Source organism: Mastigoproctus giganteus, chromosome 10 (assembly GCF_048544385.1).
Source record: "Mastigoproctus giganteus isolate SK-2022 chromosome 10, ASM4854438v1, whole genome shotgun sequence".
In the NCBI taxonomy this organism is placed as follows: Eukaryota; Metazoa; Arthropoda; class Arachnida; order Uropygi; family Thelyphonidae; genus Mastigoproctus; species Mastigoproctus giganteus.
This window is the reverse complement of record NC_143584.1, coordinates 126,291,372-126,317,554: the sequence shown is the minus strand read 5'-3', so window position 1 is coordinate 126,317,554 and position 26,183 is coordinate 126,291,372. Positions and strand designations below refer to the sequence as shown.

The 26,183-nt window shown below is 36.2% G+C and overlaps 1 protein-coding gene across 1 annotated transcript in view; it reads left to right on the top strand.

The window, feature by feature from the left end:
- Positions 1-205: 205 nt before the first annotated feature.
- Positions 206-26,183, top strand: part of LOC150079275 (uncharacterized) — a 124,091-nt gene continuing 98,113 nt past the window's right edge. The window contains exon 1 of the mRNA XM_090383546.1: positions 206-332. The gene's annotated coding sequence lies outside the window, so the exon portion shown is untranslated. The remainder of the gene's footprint in view (positions 333-26,183) is intronic.

The following is a 26,183-nucleotide window of genomic DNA, read 5'->3' as shown; positions in this document are numbered from 1 at the left end:
ACCGCATCCGTATTGGGTAATAAAAATACGTATGTCAAAGCTGGCTCTTGTATGTACTTTTGAATGTTGTATATTTAGGTTTAATCAGGAAGCGGTATATTTGAAGTGAAAGATCTGTTTTTTTAATTATTCTGTTATTGCTAGATTTCTTCTTATAAGATATTTTCTTAGTTTGCCATATTTTCGCCATTTGAACCTTTCATCTCATTTGCGCGAACCTGTGTTTTATATGAAGAAATCTTTAATACTCTTGAATTCTTAAACTAGTGAAGTGAGTAAATATTCTTACCGGTTTTCATTCAAAGACGAAGAGGAATGATATATAGCCATAGGTAAGTTTACTATGTCGGGCATTTATTACGTTTATTAGCAGCTTACGTCAGAGTCTGTTTATTTTTATCATAAAAATTACCATTTTTAATATATACATTAAAAATGAGGTGTATAAAGCCTTGAATGGGTTGAGCACGCTGAATTCTGATGGGATCCTTCCACTTGTTCAGATTACGAACCTAAGGGGGCATAAATTCAAATTAAGAAAAGACATGTAGAATAGATGTGTGGAAATTTGCATTTCGCCAGCGGGTGGTTAATTGCTGGAACAAACTTCCATCTATTGTTGTGGAAGTTGATAGGTTAAATAAATTTAAGGAGGAACTGGACAAGCATTTGGAGGGAATAGTGTGGTTTTTTTTTTTTTTTGGTTGACTGCATAAGCTCATACACTTGCTTTCTTGCATCACATGTCACTACTACTACTTTCTTGCTTGCTACACCGTGAAGAGAGATAAAATAAAAGTTCAGTGCGATTGAAAACAGTATCATTCAGGGCTGTATTTCCCTTTGTTAGCTCACAACTGATGTCCACCAGCTTAAAAATATTCATGGATCATGTGACTATTGCAATTGGGATCACCTGAGCCTCGAATGTAAAGTTTCTAGTCTCTCTTGGAAGGAATCCAGGAAAGTTGTCAAAACCCATTCCTCAATGTGCCTCACCCTTTAAGTCAACGCGTGTTCTGGCACGATCCACTAGCTTTCATAACCCGCTGAAATAAAATTTAAAAGATTTTGATTCAAACCATTCATTGACTGCATTCATCACAGCATTGCTGCTGTCAAATTTTTGTTCGTTCTAGTCCTTATTTAGATTTGGAAATAGAAATTAGTCCTATGGAGCCAAATCTGGTGAGTAGGGCAGATGCTGTAATAGCTTGAACCCAGAGTCATGCAGTGTTGAGTCACAAACAATGGGTGTGTGCTGGTGTATTGTCTTGATGCAAGATGACTCCTTTGGCTAATTTTCTGCAGCCCCTTGAGCTTCAATTCCTAATGGAAATGTTTCAGTACTCATCATTAATAATGGCATCTCATTTCAGGAAATCAACCACAATCACTCCTGCATCCCAGAAGATGGATGCCATGACTTTCCCAGCTAACTTCTGCACTTAACTTTCTAGGAGCGGGAAAAGAGGGATGCTTGCACTTTGAAAGTGGAGTGGGAAAAAAAGGTTGCTTTCAATTGTTCTTTTGTTTCAGGGTTGAAGTGATGCACCCATGTGTCCCTTTGTCCCTCTATCATCGATGATGATATACCACTTCCAAAACTGAGCTTCATTAGCTTCAAAATGCCGTACAATTTCATGGCAAATGCTGAGAACGCTGACTCTCTAAAAATTACAGCTGTGAATTACAGGCTCTGAAAAAGTGATGCGTTTGCCTTTATATTTACCTAATTGTTATTTTATATTGTACTTTATGCATAGTCTTATAGTTATGCTGATTATTTTTAATTTAGATAAAGAGTTTTGTAGATTACTACTTAAAATACGTAAAACCGTTATTTCGTTCGAATCTTGCAGCCATTGTTTTTGTATAGAGTAGTAGGGAATTCAAATTTTTAATTGTGGTAACTAGGTAGCTCTAACGTATAATTATATAGCGTAATACGCATTACTGAATTTAGGATTCAATTAGATAGTGTAGTATTGACAATCAATTAATTAAGTTTATTGATCTTATTAATTTAAAATATCATGCTCCAGACTACAGCAGCAAAGCAATGGCCACAGAGTGGCAGGAGTGCTGTGGCTCGGGGGAAAACTGAGAGGGGCGATTCTCCAACACATCATAGCCTAAAAAAATGTTCAACTTGTGAAATGTTTGTCGAACTCTCTGGAACAGAACATGATCTAGCCAAGGAGGATGTCTTTGCGTGTGCCAGGTACAGTGTCTAGAAATTAAGCATCAACTCAGCATTCTACTGGGCATCTATGAGAGCTTGAGGTGTAGGATAGATGCCCTCGAAGAAATTAATATGACGGACCCATCAAGCTCCCAGCTGCCCAACTCAATGCCAGAGCACACTCCTTGGCATCAGGCAACACAGTGGCAGAATGCGCTGATCCCAAAGGAACTAGTTATTGTTGGTGACTCTATTGTGTGGGAGAAGGGGAATATATTGTGTAAAAAGGATAGATGGAACAGTACCAGGATATGTCTGCCAGGGGGGGGAAAAGTTGATGACTTTGTAAAGCATATATCATCTTTTAAGGGCACAGAAGATATTGTTGTACACGTTGGCACCAATGACATTAAGAGTAGGAGATTTGCAGATTTATTTAACAAGTACAGGTCAATGTTGCAAAAAAGTCGTGAGTTAGGGTTAAATTTGAAAGTGTCTGCAATTCTGCCCAGACACGATAGGAGAGAGAGAGTACATGATGAGAGCCTTGTCAATCAATTCGGCCCTGGAGGGAATGTGCAAGGCTCACGGGGTAGAATTTTTTTCAGCATGGTCTGTGCTTGTTAACAGGAGAGACTGCTTCTACACGGATGGGATACACTTAAATAGAAAGGGTGCAAGAATATTTGCACCCTTATATTGGCAGTGTTAGGTGGGTCGGAAAACTGCTAGTTTGCGGGCATTCACAGACTAAAAGGTTAAAAGTAGCCGCAGGCAGAGGTGAAGGTGACTCTTGCACAACTTCTATTAGAATAAGTAGCAACCTGGAGCGAGGGGTGCTGGGGGTTAGAGATTGATGGTAGTCGTGAAACAGGTGTGTATATGGGATGTGTCAGGGTAACTAGGAATAGGCGCACGTTTGCTTGCATGTATACCAATGCTAGAAGTATAGTAAATAAATTTGATGAATTTGAAGTGTTGGTCAAGACATCAAAGGCGGATATTGTTGGGATATCAGAGACGTGGTGTCACGCTGATATTAGGAATGCAGAATTGGAATTTGGGGAGTACAATGTGTACAGAAAGGATAGAGGATACGAAGGGAGGAGGTGTCGTGCTGTTAATTAAGAAAAACATAAAATCAAAAGAAGTGCATCCAGTTGATATAGATGAACAGTGCGCTGTTGAGTCAGTTTGGTGTGACGTAAGCACTGCGAAAGCAAAAATAAGAGTCGGAGTGTGTTATAGGCCTAATGATGCGAATGAGTACAATGAACAATTGTACAGAGAAATAGTGGGCTAGTAAATCAGAATGTGTTATAATGGGGGATTTTAACTTCCCAGATATTGACTGGAACTTGTGGGTTGGTCACTCACACACTAGTAAGACTTTTGTGGATTTATTCGATGATTGTTTTCTGCAGCAGCATGTTCGATATGCAACCAAAGAGGGTAATACTCTTGATCTGGTTATCAGCAGTGATCATTCGTGTATTAAGAATTTGTAGATAAAGGAACAACTATGTGGCAGTGATCACAGTGTACTGATGTGGGATTTTCTTAAAGATATAATTACCATCAGGGGTAAAGGAAAGGGTTTTTGCTTCCATAAAGGTGAGTACAGTGGTCTCAGACAGTTTTTAAATTCTGTACAGTGGGTCAACTGATGATGTTACCAACAGTAAATTTTAAGTGGGAAGCCTTCAAGGAATTAATTGTGGAAGCTACTAAACGTTTCATACCTATTAAGAATATTGTTCAAGATTTAGGCCTAAATGGTTATCAAATGAACTAATGAGACTCGTGACAGAAGAAAAATGCATGGGATGCATATAAATTATCAAGTGACTCAGAAGCCTATGGCAGAGGCCTGACGTAGCCGAGTGGTCAGGAGCGAGAGTGCATGGCACAAATTCTTTGAGTGGACCGGGATTCAAGCCCGTGACTACCAAATACGATAAATATTTGTATTGACGATTTATTGTAAACTATGCTGACTTGGTTGTCGTGCTGGAGTATAAACAGAAAATTTATTTACTTATTTATTTTATATAAGCTAGTCTGTAATCAGGTCACAAAGGAGGTTAGGCATGCGAAGGCAGATTACGAGAAATCTTTGGCAAAGGATGTTAAGAAAAATAGCAAGGATTTCTTTACTTATATAAACTCTAAAAAGAAGGGGATGAATCTGATTGTTCCACTTGATATCAATGGTTCGACTGTTGATGATCCTGCTAAGATAGCAAACAAACTGAATGAGTATTTTACATTTGGCTCCTCTATAGCCAGGTGGGAAGGAGCAGCAGTGCGTAGCACACGCTTCTTGATTAGACCGGGGTTTGGGCCCGTCACCACCAAATACGGAGGATGCGGAAAGGTCAGGGAATGACCACTGCATATTCCCGGAGCAATATACTACTGCTCATCTCAGATGCCCAAATTATTCGCTGTATGATTCTTTTTGCCTTGAAGGTGCTACTTGTGCATATGTCCGTTCTGATAGTCCCTGTCAGAGACTTGCCAATTTGGAATCTCCTCTCTTTGATCTTCTCTGGTTTAAAATCTGTCTACCTCATTGTTTCAAATACATCTGTTGTCTCTATGGTTCTCCCAACTCCACTAATCACTTGGAGCTCTTTGACTTCCTCTCTTTGCAACTTGACTTTCTTCAGTCCAACTTTCCTAATAGTGAGGTAATTTTCCTTGGTGATTTTGATCACAACTCCAGCTGGCTTCTGTTTTCTAGTCACACCGACCCAGCTGGTCGAGATGCTGAGGCTTTTGCAATTACTAATGATCTTGCACAGATTGTTCATTTACCTACAAGAATACCGGACAATCCTAATCATACAGCCAATACGCTTGATCTTTTTCTCACAAACAACCCTTCTAAGTACATGGTCGAAGTGAGAGGTCCTTTAGGCACTTCAGATTACAACTTGGTGATTGTCTCTTCTCCAATGGAACCTTTATCTCATGGCTGTTCCCAACCTCGTGTTGTTTGGCATTACAAGAATGCAAAATGGGATGACCTGCGAGACTTCTTTTCCTTGGTCGGATTACTGTTTCAAAACTTCTGATGTCAACGTTTGCTCAGATTCATGTCAGTGAAATTATTTTTTGCAGGAATGGAATCCTTTATCGCACACTCCACTTTAAAATCTCGTCCTTTATCTAAACCTTGGTTTTCTAATAAATGTGCTAAGGCTGTTCAAGAGAGTATTGCATATCGTAATTGGCTTGTTTCTAATTCTTCAGTTTCATTTTCTGCCTACACCAAAGCTCGCAACAATTGTAAAGCAGTTATTAACCAGTCCAAACTAGAGTTCTTCGAACAGGCGAAGAGTAGAAAACTTGCTTCTTGCCCTAATGGTAACTGAGCATTCTGGTCTCTTGCCAAAGCTATTGGCTGCAACTTTTGCCCATCTCTTCTTCCACCTCTGTCCAAACCAGATGGTTCTGTTGCAACTTCAGCCAAGGATAAAGCTGACTTGCTAGCATCCCATTTTTCTGCATTAACGATCTTGGTAAAACGCCTCCCACTATTCTCAACACGCTCCATTCAATGCCTCCTGTAGTCATCCGTCAAAAGGATGTCAGAAGGATATTGACGAATCTTGATGCTAAGAAAGCTCCACGTCCCGATGGTATTTCTCCACTTGTTCTCAAAACCTGTGCTCCTGAACTTATCCCTTCTCTTTGCCACCTTTTTTTTTCACTCTCTTATTCCAAAGGTGTTTTTCCTTCTGCTTGGAAATTTGCTCATATCCAGCCAGTTCCTAAAAAGGGTGACAAATCCCTCCCATCCAATTATCGTCCCATTGCAATTACTTCTACTCTTTCTGAAGTAATGGAGAAATCAATTAACTGCCAAATTTTAAACTACCTAGAAACCTTCCGTCTGATCAACGATCGCCAGTATGGATTCCGTCAGTGTCGATCCACTGGTGATATTCTGGCTTATGTTACCCATTTATTGACTAATTCAATGGAAAGGTTCGGTGAAACACAAGTAGTTGCTCTTGACATCTCAAAGGCTTTCGATCGTGTTTGGCCTAAAGGTCTTATAAACAAGCTTCCATCTTATGGTTTGCCAACTGTTTTTAGTAATTGGTTATCCAGTTTTCTCTGTGATTGCTCACTGAGGGTGATGGTAGATGGCTCTCTGTCTTCTAGCTTCTCTACTAATGCCGGTGTCCCCCAAGGTTCAGTTCTTTCCCCCACTCTTTTCCTCTTGTATATTAATGACCTTTCATTGACTGGAAATCCTATCCATAGTTTTGCTGATGATAGCACATTGCATTCCACTTTCCATTTTGAGAAACCTTGTGCTGCTCAATCAGCTTCAACTTCTCGAAAATCTGCTACCAATTCCTTAAATGCCGATCTTCAGGTAATTCTCCAGTGGGGCAGAGACAACTTAGTTAATTTCAACCCTTTAAAACTCAGTCTTGTCTTATATCTCGCAAAAAGGATTCTTCTGCTCCTATGCTTATCTTTAGTGACACTCCGATTTCTAGGCAAAATGATATATCTCTTTTGGGGATTACCCTGACTTCTAATCTCTCTCTTGGCACAAGCACATTACAAATATTGCTTCTTCTGCATCTAAAAAACTTGGTTTTCTCTTTCGCTCTCGGCGATTACTTTTCTTCTAAACAGCTGCTCACTCTGTTTAAATCGCAAATCCGCCCTGCCATGGAATATTGTTCCCATATCTGGGGTGGTGCCCCCAAAACCTCTCTCAGGCTTCTTGATTCCATTCAGAAGAGGGCAGTTAGGTTAATTAATGACTCATCTCTACAGAGTCTTTGCACTCGCTGTCTCAATGACGTACTGTTTCTGCTGCATGCCTCTTCTACAGATACTTCCATGGGCACTGTTCTTCTGAATTAGCTTCTATAATTCTTGCTCTCTCTTTCAAAATATTCCGAACAAGTGCCACCACCAGCCAACATCCATTTACTGTTCAACTTCAAACTCACAGAACCAACTTTTCTTCTTCCTCGTTTATTCATTCAACTGCCGTTTTCTGGAACAACTTTCCTTCATGTGTATTTCCTGAAAATTACAGTCTACAGAAGTTCAAGTCCAATGTCAACAAATATCTTTGTCTTCTCAACCTCCAACCCAAGCACGGTACTAAGTACTATAGGTTCTAACACCTCTCGTGTTTGGGGTTTACATAAAAAAAAAAAAAAAAAAAAATGGACTGTTGCCAATGCTCCTAAAAACCAAATAACAACAATAACAACAACAGCACCTACATTTGCACATGAGGAATTATTAAGGTTTGAAAATGGCAGAAGGTTATCAAATTGTAGCAGGGTGCATAATGATTTTGTAATAACTGAGAGCAAATTGGAGGAGAAATTGTTGAAGTTGAACATAAGAAAGCACCTGGGGTGGATGGAATCTATCCAGTTATATTAAAGGAGGTGGCAAAGCAACTAAGCAAACCCTTAGCCATAATTATGAGAGCATCCATATTTATGAGAGCATCCTTGGTCTCAGGGGAGGTCCCTACGAACTGGAGATGTGCAAATGTATCCCCAATTCACAAAGGGAGATCGAAGGGTGACATGAGTAATTTCAGACCAGTTAGTTTAACTTCTGTTCCGGGTAAAATAATGGAGTCACTGGTTAAAGATGCATTGCAGGATCATCTATACAAGACTGCAGCAGTAATTCAGACACAGCATGGGTTTGTTAAGGGAAAGTCTTGTCTAATAAATCTGGTAGGATATTATGATGTGGTTACAAAGGAACTGCATGGGATGCAAAAAAAATAATTTTGATATCATATATTTGGATTTCAGTAAAGCTTTTGACACTGTTGCGCATGGAAGATTATTGTACAAATTGGAGCAGAATGGTATTAAGGGTAAGTTGCTACAATGGATAAAAGCATGGTTGAGTGGGAGAAGACAGAGGTTGGTAATCAATGGGTGCTGCTCTTCGTGGACTAATGTTATTAGTGGAGTCAACACCAAACACCACAGGGTTTGGTGTTGGGTCCACTGTTGTTTTGTATATTTATCAATGATATTGATGAAGTTATATCAGGCTTAGTGTTGAAGTTTGCAGATGATACAAAGGTTGGCAGATGATACAAAGATGATACAGATGATACAAAGGTTGGTTTTAAAAAAAAAAAAAAAAAAAAAAAAATTTTTTTTTTTTTTTTTTTACATCACTGAAAAAAAAAGTATAGCCCTTCTCTCTCTCTCTGATCTTGAAATAGTCCTTGATTTTGTCGAATCACAAATTATTTACAACTGTACTCCATTGCTCCTAAAGCTGAGAATGCTTTCAAAGCCAAGTTCTTTAAAGTAGAGTTACAAAAAAAAAAAAAAAAAAAAAGCTGCTCACTGATCTCGATCAGTATTAATTCATGTGCAAAATATTACACTTCCCCACCCAACTGGAAAAATTCTGCTACTTTTCATTAATTATTTTAAGTAAGGCAGTGGTCCTATTTAGGAATTCTTATTTTGATTAATATTTTCTGCCTCCACACAGTAAGTTATTAGTCTCTGAAAGAATGGCAAAAGAATAAATTGCTTTTTCAAGGCTTGATGAGAATGAATTTGTTGATTTCAGTTAGGAAAATAATCAACAAGCTTACTGCAAAGTATGTTATAAAGTAATCAGTTGGAGTACTATGAGGGTGTCAACAATCACAGTTATTCTCAAAAGAAATATCTTTCATTGGTTTTAAGTGTTTAGGCTTTGCTTATATTTGCATGGGTTCAAGTGGAAACTGTCAAGGATCTAGAGACAAGGTTGATTCCATAAATTATATAAATACACTATATGCCCATCCCTCATTTACACTGTGGATTGGTTCCACAAAACCACTGTGTAAATTGAAACCACATAAATTGAGACCTATACAGTAAACCCCCGCTATTCGTGGGGGTTACGTTCCTGAGAAATGCTGCGAATACCGAGTTATGGCTCCCATAGTAATAAAAGGGTTCCGTTCCAGTGTATGAAATATATAAGAAAAACTAGTCTGAAATTTTGTCTATGTATGTATTAGTAACGGCCACATGGTGCAAGAAAGCCTATGGCTTATGCTGCACCAGCCAAAAAAAAAAAAAAAAAAAAAAAAAAATCCGAACAAAACAATGATAAAAAAAAAAATAAAATAAAATAAATAAATAAAATAAATCACTAAATAATAATAATTAATAAAAAAAAAAAGGGAAATTAAACCTATCATCCTTCCCTTACCCGAAAGTACTATCCAGATGACCTTTGAATTTCCCCAAACTGTCGGCCTCTACCACCCATGAAGGCAACTTATTCCAGTAATTTATAACTCGCTGGCTAAAATAAAACTTCCTGCAGTCCAATCTAAACATTCCCCCCCCCCCGTAACTTGAATTTATGTCCCCTAGTTCTAGCATCATTTATAATCTTGAAAATTTTGTCCTCATTTATTTTACTGATGACTCTGAGCCTTAAACACCTCAATCGGTGCCTCCGTAGCCAGGTGGGCAGGAGCAGCAGTGCATAGCACACGCTTCTTGATTAGACCGGGGTTCGAGCCCGTGACCACCAAATACGGAGGATGCGGAAAGGTCAGGGAATGACCACTGCATATCCCCGGAGCAATATGGCCTTAGTTGCTAATGCTCCTAAAAACCAAATAACAAACAAACAAACAAACACCTCAATCAAATCTCCTCTAAGGTGTCTAGTTTCCAAACTCTGCAACCCACATATTCGAAGTCTTTCTTCATAAGGACGCCCTTTTGCCGATCTCGCCAGGCGAGTTACCCTTCTTTGCACCCTTTCAAGAAGCTCGGTCTTTCTGTAGGTGCGGTCTCCATACTTGAACACAGTATTCCAAGTGTGGTCTAACATAAGCCTTATATAATGGGATTATCACGTCCCTATCTCTACTTGCAAAAGTTCGATAGATCATCGATAGGACACCATGGGCCTTCCTTCAACCTGTTTACAATGCTCAGAGAATTTCATGTCTGACCCAAGTCCCTTTCCTCCAGTACTGGGTTTAGTTGAACTCCATCAAGTGAATAAGTTTTTTTGGGATTACTGTTTTCCAGGTGTAATACCTTACACTTTGTTGGATTAAAGCACAGATGCTGCCATTTTTCTGACCATTCCTGAAGTCTATCTAGGTCTCTCTGAAGAAGCTCAGCTTGACAGTGATCATTAACTACTCTACCAATTTTAACATCATCTGCAAATTTAGACATCACGCCCTCTATCCCTTCATCAATGTCGTTTATGAAAATTAAAAACAACAGTGGTCCTAATACTGATCCTTGGGGAACCCCACTTCTTACATCAACCCAATCTGAGGAATAGCCATTTATCACAACCCTCTGCCTCCTGCCCTGAAGCCATCCTTCTATCCATCTAAGGATTTTCCCAGTGATTTCAACCTGTTCCAGCTTATAAAGCAACCGCTCATGTGGGACTGAGTCAGAAGCTTTGCTGAAATCTAAATAAATAATGTCGAAATTATTCCCTAAATCCAGCTCGTGAGTGACCCTTTCGAAATAGCGAACCAGATTTGTTAAACCTGATCTTCCCTTTACAAAACCATGCTGAGTATCCTTGAGAATTTCAATTCGATCCAAATGATCCTGAATTCCACCCTTGATCATTGCCTCCATGATTTTCCCTACTACTGAAGTCAGACTGACAGGTCAATAATTTCCAACTTTTAGAGCCACCCTTATGTATGGGAGATACATTTGCACTTTTCCAATCCAAGGGAATCTCCCCAGAGTCTAGTGATGCTCGCATAATTAGCCTCAATGGTTCAATGCACTCGCTTGCCGCCTCTCTTAAGATTATTGGGTATATTCCATCAACTCCAGGAGCCTTACTGGTCTGTAGGCTCAACTTTTTTTTCATTAAATAATCTTGCGAAATTTCAATATCATTAATTACATATTTTTTAACTTCGCTCCCACAATTTCCCATTGCCACAAAAGGCTTTTCATTTGTAAATATCGATGCAAAATAACTGTTGAGTTCATCTGCAACGGCAGCTGGTGTATTTATTACTATCCCCTTTCCCTTGCATAAAGGTCTGATCTGGTTTGTCCTGCTCTTCTTGGCATTTATATATGTGAAGAATTCTTTATCCCCCCTCTTTGCTCTGTTTGCTAGTGATTTCTCATAAACTGCCTTTGCCTGTTGAACCTTTTCTGTGGCTCTATTACACATCACCTTGTAGCTGTTATACGCTTCAGTACTTTTTATTGCTCTGTAACCTTTCCATGCCACCTTTTTCTGCTCAAGTAATGTGGCAACTTCACTATTCATCCAACTTGGAACCCTTCTCGTGGAGTATTTTTTTTTTAATGGTATTACGCATTCAGGACATCTGTGATTAATGTTTTAAAAGCGTACCACAGTTCAATTGTATTCATTCTCTGTGTGATATCTACCCAGTTAATAGAGGCCATGTTAGTACCTTAAGGCATCGTAATTTCCTTTTCTGAAATTAAAACCCATTCCTTTGCCTTTTACTTCTGCTACCTCTCTCGTCATCATCCACCGTAGAACTCCGTGATCACTTCCTGCTACTGGTTCCTCTACTGTCAGCCCTGTTATGTCATCTGATTCATGTGTGATGATGAGGTCTAGTATATTCTTTTATCTAGTGCTTTCCCTGACATGTTGATACAAATAACAGTCATCTAGTTGATTTAAAAATTTTGTTCCCCATGTCGAGTTTCCTTCCCATTTACTCCAATCAATTAAAGGCAAATTGAAATCACCCATAATAAGGCATTGATGCTTACTTGCCCATTCCATTTGCATGTAGAGGCTTTTGTCATAATCTTCACAATCACCTGTTCTGTAGATTACTCCTACTCGCATTATACCTTTGTTTCCAACTATCTCACACCATACAGACGCTATACTAGCATGCGAAATGTCTGAATCCGGGAAAGCTATCGTCGCACTCAGGCTGCTTCTGATAAGAAGCATTACCCCACCGCCCCCTTCTATCTAACCTGTCCTTCCTAAATACATTATACAAGCCGTACTGAAACTCATCATCCCCAATTTCCGGGTGGCACCACGTCTCTGTAAGCCCTATTATGTCCGCGTTATTTGTTTTAACCAGCAGTTTGAATTCGCTCATTTTATTGACGATACTTCTAACGTTACTGTATAAACAATTAAGATTTACTGTTCTTGTATATTTAACAACCCTAACACAACCCTTGAAGTTTATTAGGCTCTCTTCCCTGATATTAGCTACCCGCTCACGTGAAACATTTCTGCTCCCAGAACATCTAGATAATACGTCCAGTTGGGGTAACAGATAAGAACTCTTAAGGTAAGTGCAACAGTTACTTTGACCAATATTATCAGATAAACGCATGTGTCAGTATTACCCACATCTCCCCTAATTAGCAGTTTCCCCGAACCTTTAAGATATCCTCAATAATACCTCAATAATAAAACTTTTGCACCACCTTTGTTTAAGTGTATCCCGTCTCTACAAAACAAATTCCTTCTACCTACAAGTGTGGGCCATGTTGATAGAAATTTACCCCCTAAAGCCTTGCAGATTCCTTCAAGTCTTGAGTTAATCCACAAGGCTCTTAACATATAATCCCTCCTATCGTGTCTGGGCAGAATTGCAGACACAGACATTATGGCCTAGCTCGCGACATTTCCTCAGCATGGTCCTGTATTTTTCCAACAAATCGTCAGATCGTGTACGTTTAATATCATTTGTCCCCACATGAATAATAATATTTTCTTTACACCCTTTAAAATCTGACAATCTGTTGGTGACATCATCAATAGTTGCTCCCGGCAGACATACCCTGGTTCTGCTCCACCTATCCTTATTACAAAAAATATTCCCCGTTTCGCTGACAATGGAGTCTCCTAATAAAACAATGTCCTTTTTAACCAGAGTAGTTTGCACTTGGTTTTTCTGTTTTGAGGCTCGAATCGGGTGTGCATCACTTGGTAGATTGCTGGAGTTTTGAGTCCCTGACGAGCTCCCAGATGCATTATTTTCGAGGGCAAGCACTCGTTTTTTCAGGGACTCAAATTGTTCCATCAGTGCACCAAATTGTAATTTAAGATCAGTGCACTCCTTACATCGATCACAAAGAAATGAATCCCCAGGTGAGGTAGGATTAGTCACCAGGTCGACCTTGGAAAACATTCCAGAGGTTCCACAACGGATTAAATCATTACTCACTCGTAAATCACCTTCGGCTATTTCCGTGTGAGTCACGATACCCTTTTATCGTATTCTGTTGATTTAAAGTATTTTGTAGTGTATGTATGGTGTATAACTATTTCTGGCAAACAGATTTTGTGACTGGTTTCAATAACTTTAAAATAATTTACAACACAGTAAAGTCCACAAAAATAATGTACATAAAACTGCTGTAGATTCTTAATTTCAGGCTAAAAAACATCACAATATAGAAAATTTCATTAATAAAGATTTAGAAGACTTAAAACAAGATGAAATAAGGAAAAATAGATTAATACTATTAAGACTGACAGATATAATTTACTTTATTGTGAAAAGAAGGAATAAGTTATAGAGGAAAGAATGAAGCTTATCTTCGAAATAACTGAAATAAGGAATAATCTAAATTTTTTAGAGTTAGTTTTACTTATAGCTAAATATGACAAGTTACTTAAATGTTATCTAGAAAAAAATAACTGAAAATTCTCAAATAAGAAAGTCTAGCAATTCTGAAAGTAGAGGCTGAAGTAAATTAGTAACCTTTCAGAGTAAAAATACTATTAATAAAATAATGCTAATTATTTTTAAGAAAATACAAAATCATATTGCAGAAGTAAAAAAAGCTGGTATTTTTAATGTACAAATAGATAATATACAAGACAGTGTAATGGAGCAGTGTTCAAATATAATCAGATATGTAGATAGTGAAGAAAAAGCAATTTACAATTTATTTTGTAAATAAATAATTATTTACAAAATGTATTTTTTTCATGACCTTCATGAAAAAAAAAATATAGTTGCCTGTACTTCTGAAGGTGCTACAAATATGTCTGGCCAATATAATGGCTCAAGCAAAAAAAAAAAAAAAAGGAAATGTCATCAAATAAATGCCACATATATATGATGTTATGCACATAATTTAAATGGAAATATGTGATAGTACATAGTCATGTGTAAAAACGAAAATTGTATTTCGGGTTAATTAATAGAATAACATGCTTTTCTTCTGAATCCTATAAAACAATGGTTCCCAAACTACTGAGATTTATAGACTCCTTCAAAAATAAAAAAGTTTGAAGACCCCCTATCTATATATATGTGTGTGTGTGTGTGTGTGTGTTGTTTGGTTTTTAGGAGCATTAGCAACTAAGGCCATATTGCTCCGGGGATATGCGGTGGTCATTCCCTGACCTTTTCGCATCCTCCGTATTTAGTGGTCACGGGCTCAAACCCCAGTCTAATCAAGAAGCGTGTGCTGTGCACTGCTGCTCCTGGCTACGGAGGCGCTGTGTGTGTGTGTGTGCGCGCGTGCGCATGCGCACTGGGTTTTCTGAAAAGAAAATTCAAAGTTTTATGTTTAAAACAACTCAACTTTATTCTTATTTTTATATAAATATATAATAATAACTTTATTTATCATCAGTTTGCTTTACATAGAATGAATAATTTGATGAGTTCCAGAGAATCGTTTTGCGGACCCCCTGGAACTGGTCTATGGACCACCCAGGGGTCTGCGGACCCCAGTTTGGGAACCGCTGCTATAAAAGAGTTTCTATTTGGGAAAAACTGCAGCTAAAAAGATTGCTGAGATGGTGGAATAAAAGTAATGCAATTTGTACTTTATTTGGCAGTTTTCAAAATCAAAAAAATTAGATTTATTTCACAGTTCTGGAAGTATTACAAGAAATATCAAATAGTACTGATGTTGACGAAAAGCCATGCTCAGAAGCATTTCCATTTTTACAGATATTTTGTAAATATGAAACTGTTTTACTTTCCTTTACTTTATTACAATTATTTGAAAGTTTAACACCAGCATCTAATTATTTACAGATGCAAGGCATAGACTTCATTGAAGTTTAACCATAGTGTAATAACCTCAAAAAATCAAATAAAAAGTAACAATATGTTCAATAATTTAGAAAAGTGAGAAAACGAACAGATGAATTTATTAAATATCTAAGACATCTTGAATGACTTAACAAAATTGAATTATACTACCCTACTGTTAGACCCAGAAGAGTAAATATGCCTGGGAAAGTCACTCAGGACTATGTTATACTAGCTCCTTATAAGAAGTATGAGGCAGAAATTAGAAAAACTTTAATTAATAATGCAGTAACAAGCATTAAGTAAGGATTTGAAACCAAAAAAACGAAGAGGATTTATATATGGTGTACAAATATATATTGTATCCCATATATAAATCATCGACACAGGTAGCATGTGAATGTTATTTTCAATATTAAAAATAATAAAATTGCATTTACGTGCAACACTGGGGAAGGAGTTTTACAGGGTCTAATTTACAGTCACAGAATATAAAAAATTATTGATGCCATAATTCTGCTTAATCAAGTACCTATTTTGTTTTTGTACTTGATTTATTTAAAAAAACAGAATTATTTATTTTTTTATACACTTAGAAATTGTTAATTTGAATTATAATAAAGGAAATAAATAATTTTTCTATTTAAATTTTTAACCATATAAACCTACTTTATTGTCACATTTTTAAGTATCAAGTATATATGGGATCCTAAAGTTCCAATTTCTTTTATCTTCAGTCTGACTCTGCTGGTTACTGTTACTATTCATTAAGCACCCTGCCCCACCTTTGTATTATCAGCAAACTTAGACATTGAACTTCAAATAGTTATATCAGTGATGGTGAATCAATGGTACACATGACAGGAATGAACTGGCAAACAAATAAAATAGTTTATACCATAAAAAAGTAATTTTTAATTGAAGATAGTTGTTTTATGGTCTATCAGCCACATCTAATTGTTTATGTCCAATTCTTCAGTGACAACCTCATTGAGGCTAACCAGATTGGTCAGGCATGACTAATCTGGTGTACACAGTGGTTAATGACAGTCATCGGGGGGGGGGGGGTATACTACTTCAAGAGGATCTAAATGGACTGGAAAATGGTAATTCAGGTTTAACAGTGATGAATGCAAGGTAATGCATTTCGATAGCCTAATCCAAGAATAACATAAGATTCAGGTGGTACCAAACTCAAGGTGGAATAGAAAAAAGATTTAGGGATAAGTGTACAATCTGATATGAAATTTTTTTGGGGAATGCAAACAAGCTGATAGAACAGCTTATGAGATTGTGTCAATGACATGCAGGAACTTTGACAGCAGAGACAAAGTAGATTATCCAATTGTATAAGGAAATGGTAGGCCACATCTGGAATACTCCACAAAAGTTTAGAAATCACATTTTAAGAGGGAAACATGTCTGTTGGAAAAGGTGCAAAATGGAACAAGACTAGTTGGGGCACAAAAGGATATTGTTACCAAGATTGGGGTTAAGTGAATTGTAGTCTCTAGAAACTAGGCATCTGCATGGCACATAAATGAACTTGAAAAGGGTTAAGTAAACTAAATGATGATGGGAACTTTACTCCTTTTCCCAGATGAAACACAGGGGGGGGGGGATGAGAGAATAACTTTAAACTGAAAAAGGTTTGTTGTTAAGAATTGATATGCAGCAATTAGCATTCAGCCAAAGGGTAATAAATTGTTGGAATTAAGTTCCACCTAGTGTTGTGAAGGTGGGTAACTTGAATAAATTTAAAGCTACTAATAATCCCAGTAATCATTTCCACGTTCTTTCCAATAATTTGCACATATAAAGCCACAATCGTAAGGTCACGTGTGACTAAAAGTTAGCCTATTTTTAACACTATTAGTATGTTTTTATTTATTATATCCAAATTAATAAATAAAATGAAAGCAAAGCGTGGATGCCAAACTGCGCTGTTATTAATTCCGTGTAGCTCACAGCTGTTTTCCGACTAAGTTTTTTGCCAAGTTGTTGGTGTATTGTGTGTTAATTATTTCTGTAAACTGTGGGTATTGTATGGTCGGTTGGCCTTCTATACTGGTGAAAAAAACTGCAGTTTGTGGGAAAGAAGTTAGTAGAACGCTCACCCGAGAATGACTCAGCAATGGAGTGAAAGTCCACAAAACAAAAATTCCTTCATCGTGACGAATTTCGAACTTAAACCAATGTGAACAGCCAGTGATCGTATCAAGTATGCGAGGGCTCTAAGTCAGAAATTCTGTAATTTGCCAACTGATACTGTAAATTCTACCAATTTGAAAAAATTTAACTTCCGATATTTTAAACCTATCTATCTATATACTTTTTTGAAAGTGTTTCTATGCATGTTTTCTTCTTCTACATGGCACCTCTTTCGAGTTTCTAATCTTGTCAAAGAAAAAAATCTAAAATTCAGTCAAAATAAAGGACAACAACAAAGTAAATATACTATGGCAAGGAAAAAATAACAACAGCAAAAAACAGAGCTTGAGCGTAATAAAAAAAAAACACAAGAACTTACTTGACCCTCTCTGGGACCGTACAATGAATTAAAAACAAAAAAATTTTGAAGAGTTATTGATGACTTCGACGACATCAGGTGTGTTAGCCTAAAAAAAAAATTGTCATAAAAGTTAAACTGCACTAATCTCTTAATTAAGGTCACCTCATCGTAAATTTATGCATATGATACTTCATACAAGTAATATTCAAGAAGCGACGGAATTACAGCTGGCCCCCTTATAACGCGGTTCGCTTTACGCTGATTCGCTATAACGCTGCTTTTATATTATAACCCGTATCTGACTATAACGCTGTCACAGATCACTATAACGCTCTTTTACAGATTACATTTTTGACATATTTAACGATATCGTTTCATTTGATGGAGTCGATAGCTTGAAAATGAATAGCAAAACAGCATTAAAACGTTTCCCACGCCGACTTGAGAAATTTTCCCACGCTCAGTGAAATTTAATTGCAGTAAATGACTTGTTACGTAGTTCTGAGATCAACATTTTAAGAAATGATCAAATATATTGCTTGTAATATTTGCGTTATATGCATTTATCCGAAGTCTAGTCATCACTCAGTACAGTATTAGACATCGTGCGTAACGGAAAGTTTACTTGAACATTGTATCATAATTAATTCAACCAACGCAGTTACATTTTCGAAGAGCTAATAATGACCGATAGGAATGAAAAAGCAACAACGTCTGGGCGCAGTAAGAAGACTATAAATGTAAGAAAAAGCCTGAATTTGAAAATTAAATTAGACGTTTTGAAGCGAATTGATTCCGGTCAACGACAAGCGGATGTGTGCCATAATTTAGGACTTGCAACTTTAACTGTAAGAACAATTATAAAAAAAAAAAAAAAGAATTAATTTTAGCAGCGGGAAAGATAGCTGTTCCACTGCAAGCAACTAGGGCTAGGCCGACTATTAGGAAATGGAAAGACTTTAATTTTATTGAAGATAATATTCCAATGCAGAATTCATTTAAGTTAAATATTAAAAAAAAAAAAAAAAAGAGAGAGAGAAAGAGATTAGCCAATATGATGATCTGAAGAAAACTCGCCTAAAAAAAAAAAAAAATGTGGAACCATTTAAAACTGGTAAGGGCTGGTAGAATAGATTTAAAATCCAGGGAGAAGCTTAGTGCAGATCAAGGAGCCGAAACTTTCAAAAAAGAACTTGTTAAAATTATTGAAGAGGGGTATTATGTGTTATACTTCTCAACAAGTTTTTAGCATAGATGAAGCATGACTTTTGTGGAAACGAATGCCTAAAAGAAGTTTCATATTGAAAGAAGAAAAAACATGCCAAGTTTCAAAGCGACGAAGGATCAGTTGACTTTATTGTTGGGTGGTAATTAAACTGCGGGCCATTTAAAATTAATACCCCTTTTAGTTTATTTGGAAGAGGGCCAAAGTTCAACTCAAAATCCACACATTTTTCATGTTAAATTCATCCATTAAATTAAATTCATTATTTTACTTCGAATTTTAAGTTTACTTTTGATACGCAAGTAGTTACCACATAATTATACGTATGTAATGCAGAATATTTGAATATTAAATATTTTGACCAACATTTGTGCATCTTTTCATTACTGTTTATTATTGATTTGGAAATACCTATGGCACCGACCCCCAGCTCATAAATACATATGTTACCTTATGGGAAAGCGGCGCTCGCTTAGCGCGGATTCACTTAGCGCTCTGTTTTTCCGGAACGAATGATCAGCGTTAAGCGGGGGTCACCTGTATATTAAACGCTTCGCAGTCTGCCATGAGTAAAACCTCATAACTGCACAACAACAGCAGCAGATTACGATTATATGTACCTTCATAATACGACTATTAGTAAATTAATAAGAGGAGTTTACCTCAATATAGCACGTGGAACACTTCCGTATGATACCCTCCAGAAATTAAAACGGAAAAAACGAAAAAATCGACAACTTACCGGTACATTAAAGTAAAATATAAATAATTAAATAATCAATTTAACACAATTCAAAATCAATTTAAAACAATTAAAATTCAAATTAACGCAATTAAAAGAATCTAACGAAAATATTCAAAACGATATTTTCGTTAGATTCTTTTAATTGCGTTAATTTGAATTTTAATTGTTTTAAATTGATTTTGAATTGTGTTAAATTGATTATTTAATTATTTATATTTTACTTTGATTATTTAATTATTTATATTTTACTTTAATGTACCGGTAAGTTGTCGATTTTTTTCGTTTTTTCCGTTTTAATTTCTGGAGGGTATCATACGGAAGTGTTCCACGTACTATATTGAGGTAAACTCCTCTTATTAATTTACTAATATTATTATCAACGTAGAACATATTGAGTATTACAGCTCTGTTTCATACTATCTAATAATATGAATATGTACATAGTGAAATGCAAGCATATGGCATCGAAATGAAAATAAGCAGTTTAATATTAAATGTAATATTTATTAGAAATTTCAAACCAGTGCCTTTGCTAGCAAAAAAATTTATCCCGCCAGTGCTATCACCAGTTTCACTAAAGTGTTGATAAAGGAGTTTTGCCTTTTCACGAATGATGAGTGAACTTAACGGAATTTTATTTTGAGTTCTGTCTTCTATCCACAGATTTAAAGCTTTTCCCATTTTTTTCTAATAATTTAACATCACGAGTTATAGAGCAAATTTTTGAAGCAATTAGCGCGTTTTCATGGACACTACGGCAGATTTTTTCTTCCGATTTCTTGATTTATCGTACCGTTGACTCATTGATTTTATAATGTTTTGCCACTGAGGAGACACTTTCACTATTACAAATTTTATCTAATAACTCAATTTTATTCGCTAATGTCATCACCTTCTTTGATATTTTCACATTTCCCTTGTTATTCGTAGCCATATTTTTGTACGGGTTAGAAAGAACTTATTATTATTATTATTATTAGCCATATGGCACAAGGAAGCCTGAAGCTTATGCTGCACCAGCCAAAAAAAAAGATTCCCGAGTTATCCTGAGAGAGAAGTAGAAAGGAATCACCAAGAAAGAGAAGAATGATGATATCCAGCTCAGGACCTTGGGTTTAGTGCCTGACATGCAGTGATTCGTTATAGGTTTCATAGCATTTGGCTTTTTTCTAGATTTAACTTAACTAAGAAGAAAGTACTTAATTTTATTCCATTATGCAGAATTCGCAGTGGACCAGTAGTAAATGTTAGTAAGTGAAATTTACTGTTGTGAAGTGTTAGTTAAACAAATTCATGCCACCAACAAGATCAATGTACTTCAAGCTTTGGCCAGTTTTGATTTTGTAGAGCAGATATCATCTTTTAAGGGCACAAAAGGTGATATTTCTTGTATTTTGGTATTAGTATTTTTGGGCACAAGGGCAACTGGGGCCAAAATGTGCCTCTTCCTATGACATGTTTTTATATAAAAATTTGGTCCAATTTGTCATCATAGAAAATCATATATTCTTATCTGCTTAAGAAAGATAAATAGTTCATTTAAATTCGCATTGTTTCCAATAATATGGGCAAGTGATAAAGGCTCTTTCAGTCGTAACAATGAAAGGAAAGTATTTTTCCGGAAATAGGAATAGTGCCAATAATCTAAGAGTATATGCTTGACGGTAAGTGGTAAAGTACAATGTATGCATTGAGGTGGGACATCCTCCTTGAGTAGATATATATGGGTTGGATGTGTATGCCCTATGCATAATCTTGCTAGAACAATCTCTTCCTGTCTGTTTTGCCCGCAGATAGATTTCCATAGTGCTGGTTCCTCTTTGATTTTGAGCAAATTGTTGTTCGTTTGTGACCTCCAGATTTCAGACCACTGAAATGTATAGATTTTTTTAATGCGCTTCAAATAATCTATATATGGTACTTGGTAATGTGATGGTATTGTACTGATTGGTTGTTTGGCTGCCTGATCTGCTTTCTCATTACCTGGGATCCAGCAAAATATCACTGCATGATTCTTACATCGTAGGTGGTTTAAACAGAAAAAAATTTGTTTTTTGATGGGATGCGATATTGGAATCTGTGTATATTATAGTGCTAGTATTGTGGAAAGTGTTTATATTTTCTATGGCTAATTTTATTGCATATAATTTTGCAGTGTAACTGCTACACTCAGCTGGTAGTGATATAGAAAGTGTTAGAGGTGAAGACAGCCGCCACACCAACAGAAGAGTCTCTGTTTTCGAACCATCTGTATATATATATTATACAGCGTTGAGCATTGTTGAGGGCATGGCCTTTATGTAGCTGTTTAATACTTTCATCTTCCAGGGATTTCTTTCCCCATTGCTGAAAAAAGGTATCACAGTGAGGGAGAGTTATAGAACAGGGTGGATCAGGTACATCATTCTCTTGAAGCATATTGTCAAAATGTATGTATCAGGCATGTATCAATTCTTTTAATCGAATACCAGTGGGTCTATTTTCAGTAACTTTGCTGTTGTAGAACGTGATCCAACCAGGGTTGAGAAGCAATGGTTGAACAGGATGGGCTGGAAGGCTTTAAATTTTGGCTGCATAATTAAGGAGCAGCATTTTCCTTCTAAGGTGAAGTGGAGGTTCATATGCCTCTACATACAGACTCTGGACAGGGGATGTTCTTGTCCACAATAAAGTCACTTTCTTCTGTTAACACACTGAAAAAGTCTGTTTTACACTGAAAAACGCTAGATTTATCACTTTTGTAAGCATATCAATTTATAAATTGATAAATTTATTCAATTTATAAGCATATAAATTAAAAGCAAACAACGAAACCTTCCATGACAAGCGCATAACACGTACTGAACAAGGATTAGCGAGAAACATCCACACTAGCGATTTTGTCACCCCCCCACCCACTGAGCGCTGTTTTAACCGGGAAAGATAATTTTAGCCACGTCCATGTTTTTTTATGACAGAAAATATTCACGGCACTTTAAAATCACATTTTTTTTTTTTAGGTTTCATTTTATATTAAATCAGCAATCGCGAATAGCGGGGGTTTACTGTATTTGTATGGAAAATGGGGGGGGGTCCAAAAAATCTGTATACAGTATTATAATTTTAACATTTGTTTATATAATACATATGTAGGAACATAATTAAAATTGTTTAGTTAGGAAACAATATTGTAAATTCAGTGCTTCACAAAGTAAGTTTCATGTAACAACTTGAAAATGATCTTTTATTCTTTGTCATCACTTATTAACAGAGGAGCAATTTTCTTTTTTGGTTGAAATTTGTCATTGCCACTGCTTATTTTTTTTCAGCTGAATTTTTTTCAATAAAATCTGTTATCAAGGTTTGTTTCTATTTTTTCCTAATTATGTATAAAACTTCTGGTGCAAAGATAAGCAGTTTTGTAATTCTCTTTTAAATTTTAAGCTACAAATCATCTTTGGATCACTATGGGTGAAATAATTTTCCAAATGTTTAGCCCTTTCTAGACCTTTACTTATTGTGTTCATTGTAAATGCTGGAACTGGGTTGTTACAATTACTTCAAGATTCGTCACTGGCATTGATATTCTTCTTCTTTGTTCCACTCTCTTTCCACTCTCAATTCTTGAATATCACAAATGGCTATATCATTAAATGCTTCTCCTCCCACTAGACTTGCTAAATCAGTAATCTGGGAATATTCCTTCTCTGCTACCAGTGAAAACTACTTCTGGCCAAATAGCTTTCCAAATAGCAGGCATTTAATATTGAAGCTTTTATGGCACGAACTGTCATTGCTATTATTTTCACTAAATCCAGAATTGTACATTTTTGACAAACTTGGCTGATAGTAAGCATACTGTCAGAATCTAATTCATCCAGAATTTACTGAAAAGCACGTTTTATGTAATATGATTTAAATATAAAAATGATACCCTGGTCAAGGGGTTCTCACGGAGGTCATATTTGGTGGTAAGAATATTACCTTGACATGAAAACATTAGCCAAACCTGCAAGATACTACCTTGTCTAAAAAATTGTCTTGTTTAGCATAAAATGTAGTATTGTCTTGTCTAGCATTGTCTAAAAGTGAAAGAATTTTGAAATTGAAGTTTTTTATTTTCATATTAATTTCAGCTGCAGGCACAGAATGTTTGTAAAACCAGTCCTTAAACAGTCACAGTTAGCTATGCTTTTTTATTGGTGGCCCGGTAAACTGGTAGATTACTTTTATTCAAACCCTTCATTGCACATGGATTTAAAGCACGATTAATCATCATAGGATTTGTCTTATAATCACCTGATGCATTACTGATGAAGAGTAATGCTATTCAGTCCTTGAATACTTAAAATCCTCGGGCTATTTTTTTTTTTTTAGATCATGATAGATAAAGTTCTGTTTGATATTTTCTTCCAGAAGAACCCTGTTCTGTCAGTGCTAAAAACTTGATCACTGTATAAGAATCTTTTTCAATTATTTTAGGCAGTCTTTCTGTGAAAATTCTTTAGCGGCAGTTTTATCAGCTGATGCAGATTCGTCTTTGGTTTTTATATTATGTAAGGAACACTGGTTTTTAAAATTCTCAAACCATCCTTTTCTTTCTAAAAATTAATTTTTCTAATTTGTAGATGACTGGTTTGCTTCCTGGATGGAATTAAAATTCTAACAGCTTTGTCTTACAGTATCACTGTCTATGGGAATCTCTTTTGGGTGTTATTCTCTATCCAAATCATTAGTGCTTTCTCCATAATTTCCATGTTTTTATCTTATTTGTGATATGTCTTAAATTTATGGAAATTCCTGCTGCCATGCTTGCTCAAATATTTTCTTCATTTTGTTTTAATTGTCCTAATTATTGATTCATTTAGGCTAAAATATTTTGCAACTGCCATGGAACCGTCTCCCTTTCTAAGTCAATTTAAAATCTGAATATTCGTATCAGATGAAATCACCTTTCTCTTCGACACTTTACATTTTAATTTGACATGACTACACTATAAAAAAATTTGAAATAAATAAAATTAAATTTGAATTAGAAGTTGTGTGTATTTGTTTATAAAAGAATACGAATAACTAAACACATACAATAATCAACTTAAATTTATTATGTTGATGAATTGATAGTCACTGCACTATTATATCATGTAGCAGATTAAGTAATTTATTATTGAAATTATTCAATTTAAAGGATTGAACCCCACCTCAGTGCTAAACTTAATATATAGCTACATTTTGGGAATTCACTGTTTCTCATCTTCAGGTGGCGCCTCCGTAGCCAGGTGGCCAGGAGCAGCAGTGCTTAGCGCATGCTTCTTGATTAGACCGGGATTCGAGCCCGTGACCACCAAATACGGAAGATGCGGAAAGGTCAGGGAACGACCACCGCATATCCCTGGAGCAATATGGCCTTAGTTGCTAATGCTCCTAAAAACCAAAATCATCTTCAGGCTTGTGGGGGGGGGGGGGTGAGGTTAGAACACTGAGAAGTAATACAGGTTTTCAATTTGATAGTGACATGCATTAATTGAATTAAGTTAGAGGATAATCAGATTATTTACGATACAATGTATTCTAATTACATCTACAATATTATAATATTCTTCTTTATACATACAATTGCAGTCTAATTATTACACTTTTGCTTATTATTTAATTCATTAATTGGTAAATACAGTTTATGAAAAATCCCTAGTGTTACTCTCTAAATTAGGTTGGAAGGACTCTCCTGTTAATATGATACTGGAGTGAAGTTTCTTGGTCTGGTTGTGGAGGACTGGGAGAGGTAGGAATGGACTGAATGTTTATAAAGCTGGGGTTGATTTAGGAACAGCCAATGGGAAGTTGTTGCATGGCTAAACCTGGCAGATTTTGGGGACGGATATATTATGGAAGGAAGATTAGGCTGGTTCTGGGGTTGAGGAGTAAGGGGCAGAGAGGAAATGGTTTGAAAGTATATCTATGGATCTTTTTGACTTTTTATGGATTATTAAACATGATCTGATTGATTGACTTATGATCTATTCAATAATTGTCTACTACCAAACAATGGTAGTAGAACACAATTATTGAATACATCTGCAACTATATAGTTGCAGATGTATTCAATTAAATTCCTGTTAAAAATTGCTATGGAGTTGCCAAATTGTTATGATTATTACAATAATGATGATAATAATGATTGGTTGATTAATTGCTTATTTAAATTTAATTTTAAATTAATTTTAATGATTTTGACTGGGGCTCCCTGGAATTATTTTTCCATTGAGAGGTTTGGTATCTTTTTGCTGAGAACTTCTTCAGGATATATGCATAGAAAATATTATAAGCGTGGTGGAAGTTAACTTGTTACTTCTTGTTGATTGCAGAGCTTCTGAAACATTTTATGAAGAAGGCTTCTTTGAAGGTTCTTCTGGGGTACAATGAATCTGTCATCAGTACTTCAGTACTATGGTGTTGGAAAAGTCCCATGTGCCTCTGCAGGAAAGG